At 42.4% G+C, this 12,805-nt stretch overlaps 1 long non-coding RNA gene across 2 annotated transcripts in view; it reads left to right on the forward strand.

The window, feature by feature from the left end:
• LOC102455450 (uncharacterized) overlaps window positions 1-10,782 on the forward strand; it is a 33,501-nt gene extending 22,719 nt beyond the window's left edge. Inside the window, exons 3-4 of one of the 2 annotated variants that reach the window (XR_332994.5) lie at window positions 1,282-1,422; window positions 9,479-10,782. This is a non-coding gene — a long non-coding RNA (uncharacterized LOC102455450). Of the gene's footprint in view, window positions 1-1,281; window positions 3,505-9,478 lie in introns of those variants that run through there. The other variant, XR_001369216.4, reaches the window with a different exon arrangement.
• Window positions 10,783-12,805: the final 2,023 nt, after the last annotated feature.

Here is a 12,805-nt window from a genome sequence, read left to right on the forward strand (position 1 = left end):
ACGCCTACAGCAGAGCCAGATCTGTCTTAGCCAAGTGGGTTTACTGAAGTCACTGGGACTATTGGCTCAAGGTTAATTAAAGCAGAAACAAACTAGCTAGAACTTTTAAATTCACTGAGTTTGGCTTGGAGACTGCAAGTGATCATTTGTGGTCCAGAGCAGAGTGGTGGTTATATATATTTATTTTTTAAAGGGAACCATTATTGACAGATGGAAAGGTTCTTTATTCCAAATAATTTTACTGGCTGATCTTCCAGGGAACATGCAGAATTTTATGGCCAAATTCTGCACTCAGTTTCCCGGGTGTAAATCCAGACCTGGGGCTATATTATCTTATCTGTGAAGAAGATTAACCAAGTGTCCCTGTCCTGTCTCCAGTCCTCCTCCATCGTCCACCCCCTTCGTTGCCCTGAACTTAGAACCCACACAGAAACTTGCATAAGATCTGGGGAAAGAGTCCATTGGAGACAGCTGAGGGTGATTTTGCACTAGGATTTCAGGGAAACAATCTGGGTATTACAGTTGCTAGAGCCCAGGAGAGCTATGCATACTAATGTCTTGAAATCTTTTAATATGGAAGAAAAAGTGTCTCTCTCAGAAGAAAAGGAAGTTGAGTACAGAGTGGGCATAGATACTCACTTGTGCAATGCCGTGTCTCCTACTACAAGACAATGGTGTATTTTTTGGTGCCATTCTTGGTGTCTTACTAAGCTGACTCCAGTCCTGTTAGATTGTGGATTGCTGAAAATCATTCTCCATGGAACGAACAGTTACAGTCCAATTCATGAACCCATACAAACCATTTTCATTATTGCATGGAAACTGGACACACTGAGAATCATTTGAAAATAATTTGATGTGACATTTCTCTATGAAATATTTGTTTTAATGTCCATGGGAAGGCCATTGTTCAACAAATATCAACGTCAGAAGTCAATGAATATAGTCTTGATGCCTGCATGTAATGGGTTGCAGCAACAGACCCTATATGCCTACATTACAGCTGTTTGGAAAATGTTATTAATTATATTATTATTATTATTTATTATTATTCCAGGAGGAAAAATGTGAATAATGGAAGATATTTTATTCACCTGTTTAGTGAAAAAAGTTGACTTTTCTTTGCAAAACTGAAAATATACATATTTGTAAAACTTTTTGAGGAAATCTGATATTTCCTGTGGAAAAAATAGTAATTTAAATACAAACCTCTTTTTCTGTCAACACCCCTTCCTCCCCAATTTTAATGGATTTCTTGACCATTTCTATTCTGTGTTGTAGATGAGGTTCTGGGTTTAGTCTCAATCAAACAAGGATGAATCAGAAGGCAACGGGGACCAATTGGCAAAAGCAGTAACTTCTGATGATTAACCGGTGCAGCAGCAGCAGCAGGAAGGATGGTCCACTAATTAAAGCAGTAGTGTAAGTCTAGAGAGAACTGGGCTCAAAGTCCCTGCTCTGACACATATTTCCTGTATGACCTTGGGCATGTCACTTAGCCTTTTTGTGCTTCAGTTCCCCATGTGTAAAATGAGGTAACAACAGTTCCTTTTGTCGCACAAATATGTTAAAGACTGTGAGGTGCTCAGTGATGGAGACCAACGACAGCAGAAAGGGATATTTCCAGGGTCTGCTGCACAAGTTGTAATAGCTTCTGAGCCACTCTTCTGGCACTTATGTGACTGATAAATTATGTCCTCATTGACTTTGGCAGCAGCCCCGAGGCAATGTTGTCTGGGAGCAACAGCTGATTGCTTTTAGACCATTTCTTCACTGTACTATGAATATGTTCAATATGGTCAAGCTACAGAGACCCTCCCCATGGTCCATTTTTGATTACACGTTGGCATTATCTGAGTGCATTGTTAATGTGCATTTTACAAATAAATGTACCTTAAAGCAGAAATATAGGCCCGAGAGTCAAGTGTTCTCAGGTCCAGTCTTCATTTTGCCATGGCTTTGCTCTGGGACAAAAGATTTTACGGTCCCGGCGGATCCATACAATCTCCTTAACTGTGTAAAATGAAGAGCTGAAAGTGCGTTGAAAGGGTTAATGAATGAGCGCTTGAAAAGTATTTTGACATTTTGGGTACACTGTTGCAGAGTACTGTAAGCCGTGTGGCGCAGGAGCTGTCATTTACTAAGGTTTGACACTCTGTGCACCATCTGGCCTCAAAAGCATAGCCGCATTATAAATGACACATATTAATAAGGGATCATCGAAGCATAGAACACTAGAACTGGAAAGGACCTTGAGAGATCATCAAGTCCAGTCCCCTGCCCTCATGGCAGGACCATGCACCATCTAGATCATCCCTGAGGTCTAAAATTAGGTTCTCTCTAAACACACTGATTCAAATCTTAGTTTCTAAGAAGTTGTAGTTAGTATAACACTTAAGAAAAAAGACGACTTGCTGGGGCACCTCCCATAGACACCCTACAGGTATGTCTGTACTACAGGGAAGATAGAAGCTGCCGCTGTCAATCTTCCAGAGTTCAAATTAGCAGGTCTAGTGAAGTCACGCTAATTAACTGAGAAGGGCATGCAGGTCAATGCCGGTAGTCCTGCTTCCACAAGGAGTAAGGGAAGTCAAAGGGAGACTGTTCTCCCTTTGACTTCCTGCAGTGTGGACAGCACCAAAAGTCGAGTTAAGGTACTTCGACTTCAGCTCCGCAATTAACGTAGCTGAAGTTGCAGCTCTTAATTCGACCTTATCCTGTAGTGTAGACATACCCTGCATTATTATCTGTATATTTGTCTTTTTCCTTCCCACCTAGTTTTCCTCTATTTTCACCAAGCTTAAAGACCAAATCTTGCACTTGTAGAAGATAATCCAAAACTTCTGTTGTCGTCGGTGCGTGCAGGATTAAGCAAAGTTGTGGATAAATTTAGAGTTGAAGGAATACTGCAAAAAGCATGTATAAACTTCTGAATGAAATCCACAAGGGAATTCCAGCAGCCTTTGTGATAGGCAGTGTTGCCTACTAAATAAAGCACTAGGTTGGAACTCAGGCTTGAGTTCCATTCCTGTCTCTGGCCCTAGTCCACTGGGTGACCTGGGGCAAATCACTTCATTGCTCTGTGCCTCAGTTTCCCACGTGTAAAATGAGGATAAATGATGCAGACCCTCTTTTGAGATCTACTGATAAGAAGCACTGAAACAATTGTACCAGTGGGATTTGATTTGCAAGAGTCTTTCCAGCTGAAGATGAAGTGTTGTCATTTCTACAGGTGGTGTTCTTCACAGAGACCCTGACCACATGCCCATCCGAAGTCAGCTAAGAATCTTTCCTTTGATTTCAATGGACATTCGATTACTAGGGTCCATTCTCTCCACTCTCCCTGCCCCTCCAAACCTGTATGTTCTAAAATAAGGCCCCTACATCCATTTTTAGGCATCTATCAGGCCATCATTTTGAGCTTCTGGGCATTGGCTAACAAAATGAATTGGAGACAGTGTCTACATATGAATTTAAGCATACATTTTTAACAGCCCCTTAAGTGACTTAGGAACCTGTTCCTTTTTTAGAAATTCAAGTCAGTGGGACTTGGGCTCAGAAATGTGTAAGAGCACAAGGTTTTTAAAGGTATTCCTTACTACACTTCTGAAAATCCCACTGGTTGCCTATTTCTGTCTTTAGGTGCCTAAATCCTTTTAAAATTCAGACCTTCTCTCACGTCTGAAAATTGGGCAGGCTTCTAAGTCACTTGAAAATTTTACTCTGGGTGCCGTAATCAGGTTATGTCTAGACTATGGAGTTTTCCGGAACACAGGCAGTCCCCAGGTTACGTACAAGATAGGGACTGTAGGTTTGTTCTTAAGTTGAATTTGTATGTAAGTCAGAACTGGTACATATTGTAGGGGAAACTCTAGCCAAACATTTCTCCAGAGCTCAGTTTTATTCTCCCACACCTCACTTCCCTCAGTCCTTTATTCTCAAGCTGAGGTGTCTGCTGAGAAAAGCCGCTCCGCGTCTCCCTGGTCTGCTGGGGGGGGGGGGGGGGAGCGCTAGCTTCACGTCTCCCTGGTCTGCTGGGGGGAAGCAGCTAGTGCGGGGTTGCCTCACCCCGTTTGTAAGTAGGGATCCGATGTAAGTCGGATCCATGTAACCCGGGGACTGCCTATATTGAAGGTATCCTAGAAAAACTCCACCACAACCAGGGGCTGCACTCTTTCGAAAGCTCTGTCTTCCTCATTTCACGAGGAAGAAGGGCTCTTCTGAAAGAGGAAGCTTTTCTGAAATTTGGCCCAGTGTAAATGGGCCAAATTTCGGAAAAGCCTCTTCTGAAAAAACAATCGGGAAAAGGTACGCCAATTGTGGACCACAATTTGCGTGCCTGTTTCTGAAGAAAAAAAAAAAGGTGCAGTCTAGACATAGCCTAAGACACCCAAGGTTGCAAACTTTAGCTTCAGTCAATTTCTTGCCTTGCAAAAAAAGATTCAGCTCCCTCCGATCTGGTGCATGAAGCTACACTTATGCCATTACTTTAAGTTCATTTTGCTATGGTTCTTGTTAGCTACTTGATTATTGCATGAGGTAATATAGTTACACAGGGTTGGCCTTGCTTTAGTTAATCATTTCAGTGATGCATAATATAAAACAAGGATAAAACAAATTGTCTCCATAAAAACAGAAAGCCAGCAATGGTTTCATGTCACATTTTAGCAAAAACATCTGTAATTGTCCCCACTCACTAAATAGGAATCATTAATGATCATCCTCCTTTAAACTCACTTATAGCTCTGCTGTGCATTAGGGAAGGCAAAGTTAACACAGTCCCAGGAAGAAAGTCATTGAAACAAGCTGCCTTTTTGCCTTCCTTTTCTTGTGCTTTTGTAATTTCTGCCTCAAACCGTTTCCCTCACTCATCTTTACAGGTTTTTAGCCAAAAATCCTGACCCACACTGAGGAATTTTCATGCACAGGGGCTTTGACTTTGCAAGCATGTTGGGTATATCATCTTCTCTGAAGATCTTCCACAGCATAGTAAACAAGAGAGAATGATTATACGACATACTGCCCAAAGGATATTCAAAAGGCACAACTTTTAGTGTCAGCCAATGATGCTTGGGAAAGAGTAGTTCAATGGCATAGATTGATTTCCTTTGTTTCTGTGTAAGTATGGAGCACATGTGTCAGTTTTATTCACTATTGGATCACTCATACTTGTTTCAGCAGCTTATACTAGTCTTGAGCTAGTAGTGGCAAAGATAACAATATTCAGTGGTGCATATCTTATTTCGATTCTATTTCAAAATATCTTATTTTGAAATTTGGTGCATCTACCCAGTGCCAAATTTTGAAATAATGAACTATTTCAAGACATCCCTTAACCCTGTTACAAGAAATGCTGAAATAGCATGCCCGTTATTTTGAAAAATATTTCAAAATAATGGGCAGCTTGTTAAAACGTAGGGTAGCCATTTCAGGATACCTCTGGTATCCCAAAAGAGCTGCACTGTGTACACATACCCTTAGTGTGCACTAGCTCCACAGTTGCTGCACTGTAGGGATGTGTCTACACAGTACCCTAAACTCAAAATAAGATACGCGATTTGTGCTACGCAAATTGCGTAGCTTATCTCGAATCTATTTTGAAATAGCTTATTTTGAAATTTGGTGTGTCTACACAGTGCCAAATTTCAAAATAACATGCTATTTTGAGCCGTCCCTTATCCCTCAAGCAACAAGGTTTACCGGGATGGCGAAATAGCATGCCATTATTTCAAACAATATTGTGTAGATGTGGGGTAACTATTTTGGGATACCTTTGGTGCAGTGAAGATGTTCCTTAAGGTTACATCTAGGGTGTGTCTAGACTATAGGGTTTTTTAAAAAATAGTGGCAGCTGATCTGGAGCTGATCTGCTGAGTAGTCACTCCCTATTTCGAAATCAGGTATTTCAATATAAGACAGATAATTGACGTAGCTCAATTTGCGTAGCTTATTTCGAGTTAAGCCCTGCAGTGTAGACACACCCTACGTTATTTCAAAATAATGTTGCTGTGTAGGGCTACGTCTAGACTACAAGCCTCTCTCAAAAGAGAGCGTCTAGACTGCAACCACTTCTTTCGAAAAAGTGAGCCGCTTTTTCGAAAGAGAGAACCCAGGCAGTCTGGATGCTCTCTTTTGAAAAAACCCTGTTTGCATTCAAGAATGCCTTTTTTCGAAAGAGCACTTTTGAAAAAAGTCATTCTTCCTCGTAAAATGAGGTTTACCGTGGATGAAAAAAACCCGCTGTGTTCTTTCGATTTAATTTTGAAAGAACGCGGCAGTAGTCTAGACACAGAGGAAGTTTTTTTGAAAAAAGATGCGTCTACCCAGTGCCAAATTTTGAAATAATGAACTATTTCAAGACATCCCTTAACCCTGTTACAAGAGATGCTGAAATAGCATGCCCGTTATTTTGAAAAATATTTCAAAATAATGGGCGGCTTGTTAAAATGGCTTGGGTAGCCATTTCAGGATACCTCTGATTCTATTTTGAAATAGAATCGAAATAAGATATGCAATTTGCATAGGGCAAATTGCGTGTCTTATTTCGAGTTTAGGGTGCTGTGTAGATAGTGTGTTTTGCTAGTGTGGACACCACAAAAGTTACAGACCTTGGGGCTGATTTACTGCACAGTAAGTTGCCAGTGTAGACTGGGCCAAAGAAAGTGTAATAAAGAGTAAACGCCAGAGTACTATTAAGGACTGTTAAGAGCCTAACAGAAATAAATACTGAAGTGTTTCTTTATCACTCCTGAATATTGTTTTGCAAAAGCTCTATCTAGCAGCTTCTCCAGACTACTGAGAACAGGGAAAACGTCCCTGCATATATGTGGCACTAGGCCCTTCATATTCACAGATCTCTGAGATGAACATTTATTGCAACTTAGTATTTATTACAAGTAGGGAGTCTCATCTCATTACCAGCCTGATACAATATGCACTAGGAGTTAGGAAGAGAAACGTACACCAGTCTCTTGTACACCTAGTCCAACAGAAGTGTGGTGGATTAAGGTGCAACATTCCACCCCTGCTAGTGGGGGAGGGTGACTTGTTATTTGTGATCTGTCCTCACTGATCAGAATTCATTAAAGAGTCTGGGCTGGTCTTCCCAGCAATCCAAGGAGACCTAGTGAATAGCCTTGCTATTTCAGACTGCCCCCCCCTTGTCCACCCTAAATATGCACCACTGAATATTGTTATCTTTGCCACTATTAGCTCAAGAGGAGGGCCTCATTCTAGAAGTGCTAGAAGTGGGCCTCATCCTCCCTGATTGAATTTACCTCGTTATCTCTAGCGTGATTCTTGCCTGAAAATTTAAACCTGCCTCTGGAAATTTCCACTACATGCATCTGACGAAGTGGGTCTTTGCCCACGAAAGTTTATGCTCCAATACATCTGTTAGTCTATAAGGTGCTACTGGACTCCTTGTTGCTTTTGCAGATCCAGACTAACACGGCTACCCTTCTGATACTTGACTACTCAGCACATATTTCGAAATAGAGCACTCTGACTTCCCTTATTCCTCGTACTATGAGGGTTACAGGAGTCAGAGTAAGAAGTCCTCCAGCTTGACAGTGTTTTGACACTATTTCAAAATAACTGCCTGCTGTGTAGACTCGGACTAAGTTATTTCAGAATAGCGCTAGTTATTTCAAAATAGCGTTGCAGTGTAGATGTATTGTATGTCTGTGTCTACATAGTAGGCAGTTATTTCGAAATAATGTTGAAATACTGTAGAGCTGGAGGACTTCTTACTCCGACTCCTGTACTCTTCATTGTACGAGGAGTAAGGGAAGTTGGAGGAAGAGTGCTCTATTTCAAAATAAGTGCTGTGTAGACACTCCCAATTATGAAATAAGCTACGCAATGGACGTAGTTCAATTTGCGTAGCTTATTTCTAGTTAAGCCCTGCTGTGTAGACACACCGGCTACGTCTAGACTACAAGCCTCTTTCGAAAGAGAGCGTCTAGACTACAAGCAGATTTTTCAAAAAAGCGAGCCACTTTTTCGAAAAAGAGTCTGGATACTCTCTTTCAAAAAGCACAGTTGCATTCAATAGCACCTTTTTTTGAGAGTACTTTCGAAAAAAGGCGTTATTCCTCGCAGAATGAGGTTTACCATGATTAAAAAACCCTGTAGTCTAGACACACCCACCCTAAGTAAACCAGCTCTGTGGATACTACATTGTGACTGGCCTCCCACACTCTTCCCATAATACCTCTTCTGGCCTCTCTGGTCATCTGTTTGAACTCTGCTGCCCTGCTCTCAGGTCACCAATTAGGTGACAACCCTCATATCTACCCTTGCATTCTTTTTCTTTGTCAGTTTAAGCTTGTTCTAATGAATGGTCCACTACTTCTTCCTTTCCCTGAGGCTATGTCTACACTACAGATTTTTTCAGTATCCTGGAAAAATTCTGCTACGTCCAGGGAACGCATCCACTTTTTCAGATAAGTTTCTGAAAAAGCGGGCACATTCTTTCGGAAGCCTTGTATTCATCTTTTTATGAGGAATAAGGGCTCTTCCAAAAGAGGAGGTTTTCCCCACATTTGGCCCCGTGTAGATGGGCCAAATGTCGGAAAAGCCTCTTCCAGAAAAAGGTATGCAAATTGCAGTTCACAATTTGCGCACCTTTTTCCAAAAAAGAACTGCAATGTAGACATAGCCTGAATGTGGATATAAACTCAATGATTTAATCAAATTAAGTGTCTCAAAGATGTTTCAAATTTGTTGCCATGTTCACCCATAGAGTCGGTGAGAATTAGCATGATCAGTTTACAAATGAAAAAACTGAGGTGCAGACACTAAAGACTGCATTTAAAACAAAAAAATGCATCCTGTTATATACAGGACATGTTGCACCCATAGTGAATGGGGAGAGAGAGACAGAGAAATGGTCTCATGCATGTATATTATAATATTTTTATGTATGTAGTGTCTTTCATTCAAGCAATCCCAAAGCCTTTTATGAACATCAATTTCAGGTAAATATTATTAGCCCCTTTTATAAATGGGTGAACTAAGGGGCAGATGAATTAAATAATTTTCCCATGACTAAAAATAAATCAGTGGCAATGAGGTATAGAACCAAGGATTAAGTCTGATATCCTAATTTGAAGATCCTAGATCTTCCATGCCAACACCGAAAAGTAGTGCTACTTTCTAGAGATTTGGAAGATGTGTGGTACAGGACAGATGGATGGGATGATTACTTTAGCCCTATGTCTTCAGGTCTCCAGGACTTCTATTCAGCAGAAGTCGATCTGACTTCAGTTAGGTGCAAGTTACCAAATTAACCAGTCTGTTCAAGTACCATTCGAAACTGGGTGTATGGCTAACTCTTTCTTTGATAAGTCTTTTCCCCCTATTTGTTCCAGGCCCACACCCAAAAGGCTTTTGACTCTGTTCTCTCCTGGACTTGTTGCAGATGCATCGAAATAAATCTTTAGAAAGAACAAACCTTTGTTTCCTGTCTCCCCAGATGATGCAGACTTCAATCCCGTGCAAAGAAAAATAAATCACAATCTCAACTTGCAATGTCTTGGATGATACAAGTCAAATTTTAAAGTCCACCATTCAAATGAAAATGTGCCTACCACCTTAGAAACATCTTGATCAAGAGCATTAGCCTGAAACATCACATTCTAGCACACAAACGCAACACATGCAAACGAAGCAAAATACAACCGCTTGAGCAGGAAAGGACTTCAAGAAGGCCAGCTAGTCAATTCTTCTGGACCTTCCCTAGCAACAAAATCAGCACCCTGGGTGATTTGATAGTGGGACAGAAACCTTATAACCACGAGCTCCCTATTCTGAACCTGGCTCAAGTCAGCAGGGACCCAAATCCCTGAACATATGAATATTGTTGGTGTCCGGGGTGAAATGAGTTGGGTGAGTACGTCTCATGCCAGTTCCCCGTGGAATGAAATTGACACCACAGGAATCACTATGGCAATGACCATGGACTTGTCCTTGAATTCCTAGGGCCTTCTCTAGTACAGAGTGGTGGGTGCATTGGCTAAGGATGTTTGCATAAAACCATAGAAAGTACAGCTGGAAGTCACCTGGAGAAGTTATCAAGTCCAGCCACCCCTTGCTGAGGCAGGACCAAAGAGGCCTAGACCATCTCAACAAGTGTTTGTCCAGTCAGTGCTTACAATACCTCCAAGAATGGGGACTGTACAGCCTCTCTTGGAAGGCTGCTCCAGAGCTTAACTACCATGATCATTAGGATGTTTTCCCCAAATCTTCCTCGCTACATATGGAGCTCATTGCTTCTTGTTCTTCCATCAGTGGATATGGAGAACAATTGGTCACAGTCCTCTTTAGCATATATTTAGCCCTTATACATATTTGAAGACTTATTAGATCCACCCCCCCCAGTCAGTTTCTCTCAAGACTAAAATATGCCTACTTTTTTTTCACCTTTCCTCATAGGTCAAGTTTACTAAACTTTTTTTTTCCAATTTTGTTGCTCTCCATGGGACACTCTTTTGTTTATCCACATCCGTTCCCATGTCAATGTCACTGGTAGTTCAACAAACTACATCAGGCCTTCAGTCTGCCTACCTGACACTCTTCACCAGTGGTGGGCAACCTGTAGCCCATCCGGGGTTTATATGTGGCCTGTGGGATATTTTGTTCCCCATTGTCCACTCTCAGGGGCTACGTTTACACTGGCCCCTTTTCCGAAAGGGGCATGCTAATTTGACAGGTTGTAATAGGGAAATCCGCGGGGGATTTAAATATCCCCCGCGGCATTTAAATAAAAATGTCCGCCGCTTTTTTCCGGCTTTTAGAAAAGCCGGAAAAGAGCGTCTACACTGGCCCCGATCCTCCGGAAAAAAGCCCTTTTCCGGAGGATCTCTTATTCCTACTTTGAAGTAAGAATAAGAGATCCTCCGGAAAAGGGCTTTTTTCCGGAGGATCGGGGCCAGTATAGACGCTCTTTTCCGGCTTTTCTAAAAGCCGGAAAAAAGCGGCGGACATTTTTATTTAAATGCCGCGGGGGATATTTAAATCCCCCGCGGATTTCCCTATTATGACCTGTCAAATTAGCATGCCCCTTTCGGAAAAGGGGCCAGTGTAGACGTAGCCAGGGTGTCCAGATTCTGCTGGTTTCCATCTACATAATTTTTTCCCTACCGGTATGATGAAAGTGACATGCATGCAAAGCCAGGGCATGGGAGCTGAGGTGCGTGCTGACTGCACACCACACTAAGGCTGCGTCTAGATTGGCGGAACAGAGCATCTAGATTGGCATGGACGCTTTTCTGCAAAAGCACTTTTTGCGGAAAAGCGTCCGTGCCAATCTAGATGTGCTTTTCTGCAAAAAAGCCCCGATCGCCATTTTCGTGATCGGGGCTTTTTTGCGGAAAACAAATCTGAGCTGTCTACACTGGCCCTTTTGCGCAAAAGCTTTGTGCAAAAGGGACTGTTGCCTGAATGGGAGCAGCATAGTATTTCCACAAGAAGCACTGATTTCTTACAGTAGGAAGTCAGTGCTGTTGTGGAAATTCAAGCGGCCAGTGTAGACAGCTGGCAAGTGTTTCCGCAAAAGCGGCTGATTTTCCGGAAAAACTGGCCAGTCTAGACACAGCCTGACTGTGAGAGCTGTGTGCTCCCTCTGCATCCAATCAAAGAGGTGCTAGGGTTCCATCAGCACACCCTGCAAATGTTAGGTACGCAAGCCGAGTTAGCAAAACTGCCCTACCCTAGGAGCCGTCTTGGTTACAAGAAGCTTGAGGCTCATTGAGATGAAGGAGGAACATTCATTAGCCTGGGTTGCCCATTGCTGCTCTTCACAAACTCATTTCAAAATTAAATCTACGTTAAAAAAACTAACCCTCAACTGCATAGCATGTTACTTTTACAAAAGTGCTTGAAGGAAATACATGGGAATATTCTTCCATGGGCATATTCTCTTTGACAAAGGACACATTCTGGATGAAATAGTTACAGTGGTCTAACTTAGAGTGCAAATGTAATCTGGCCAAAAAAAAAAAAAATATCTGGCCACTTTTATGTTGGTAGGAGTGTAAGGTTTTTTGGTTTAGCTTAAGTTGACTAGGAAGAGGTTTAAGTGAAATCAAACTGCCTAGCTCTGACATACAACTTTCCATCTGTAGCACTCCAAGCACTTTCCAGAGGAGGTTAGTATCATTATCCCTATTTTACAGATGAAACTAAGGCACGGGGAAGCCAAGTGACTTCCCCAGGGTCAAACAGCAAGCCAGTGGCAGAGCCAGGAATAGTACCCAACTGCTCCTAAAATGAAATGGGAGCATCCACACAGGAGTTAGTGCCATTTTCATTATATGGATGCGGCTCTCATGTCCATCAGCCCTTAAGGATGTGTGGTTAGCGTTTCAGATGATGTGAATTGGCACAGCTTAAATGGCAGGTATGTAGCTTCACACCAGCAGCTTTCTGTTTCTTATCCCTAAAAGGATACCCAAGCAGAAATACAGACGTGCAAACTGTATTCATTTCAAAGACATGGTGGCTTCGGCCTCTTGTGCCAGATCTTAACTCTTGAGCAGCAAAGGGCAACCCAGTGAGTGGGTCGCACGGGTGGCTCTCCTTCATCTCAGTGGCTTGCACGATTGTTGGAACCAAGATGGTTTCCTGGGATAAGGCCATTTTGCTCACTGCGCTTGCGTACCTAGAACTTACAGGGGGTGTCGACGGAATCGTAGCAGCGCTGTGATTGGCCGCGGAGGGAGCGCACGGCTCTCCCAGACAGAGTTGTGAGCAGTCAGCCCGCCCCTCACGTCACGTGCCCCGGCTTTGTGTGGGGGTATGT

Source organism: Pelodiscus sinensis, chromosome 12 (assembly GCF_052426305.1).
Source record: "Pelodiscus sinensis isolate ZL-2025 chromosome 12, ASM5242630v1, whole genome shotgun sequence".
Classification (NCBI taxonomy): domain Eukaryota; kingdom Metazoa; phylum Chordata; order Testudines; family Trionychidae; genus Pelodiscus; species Pelodiscus sinensis.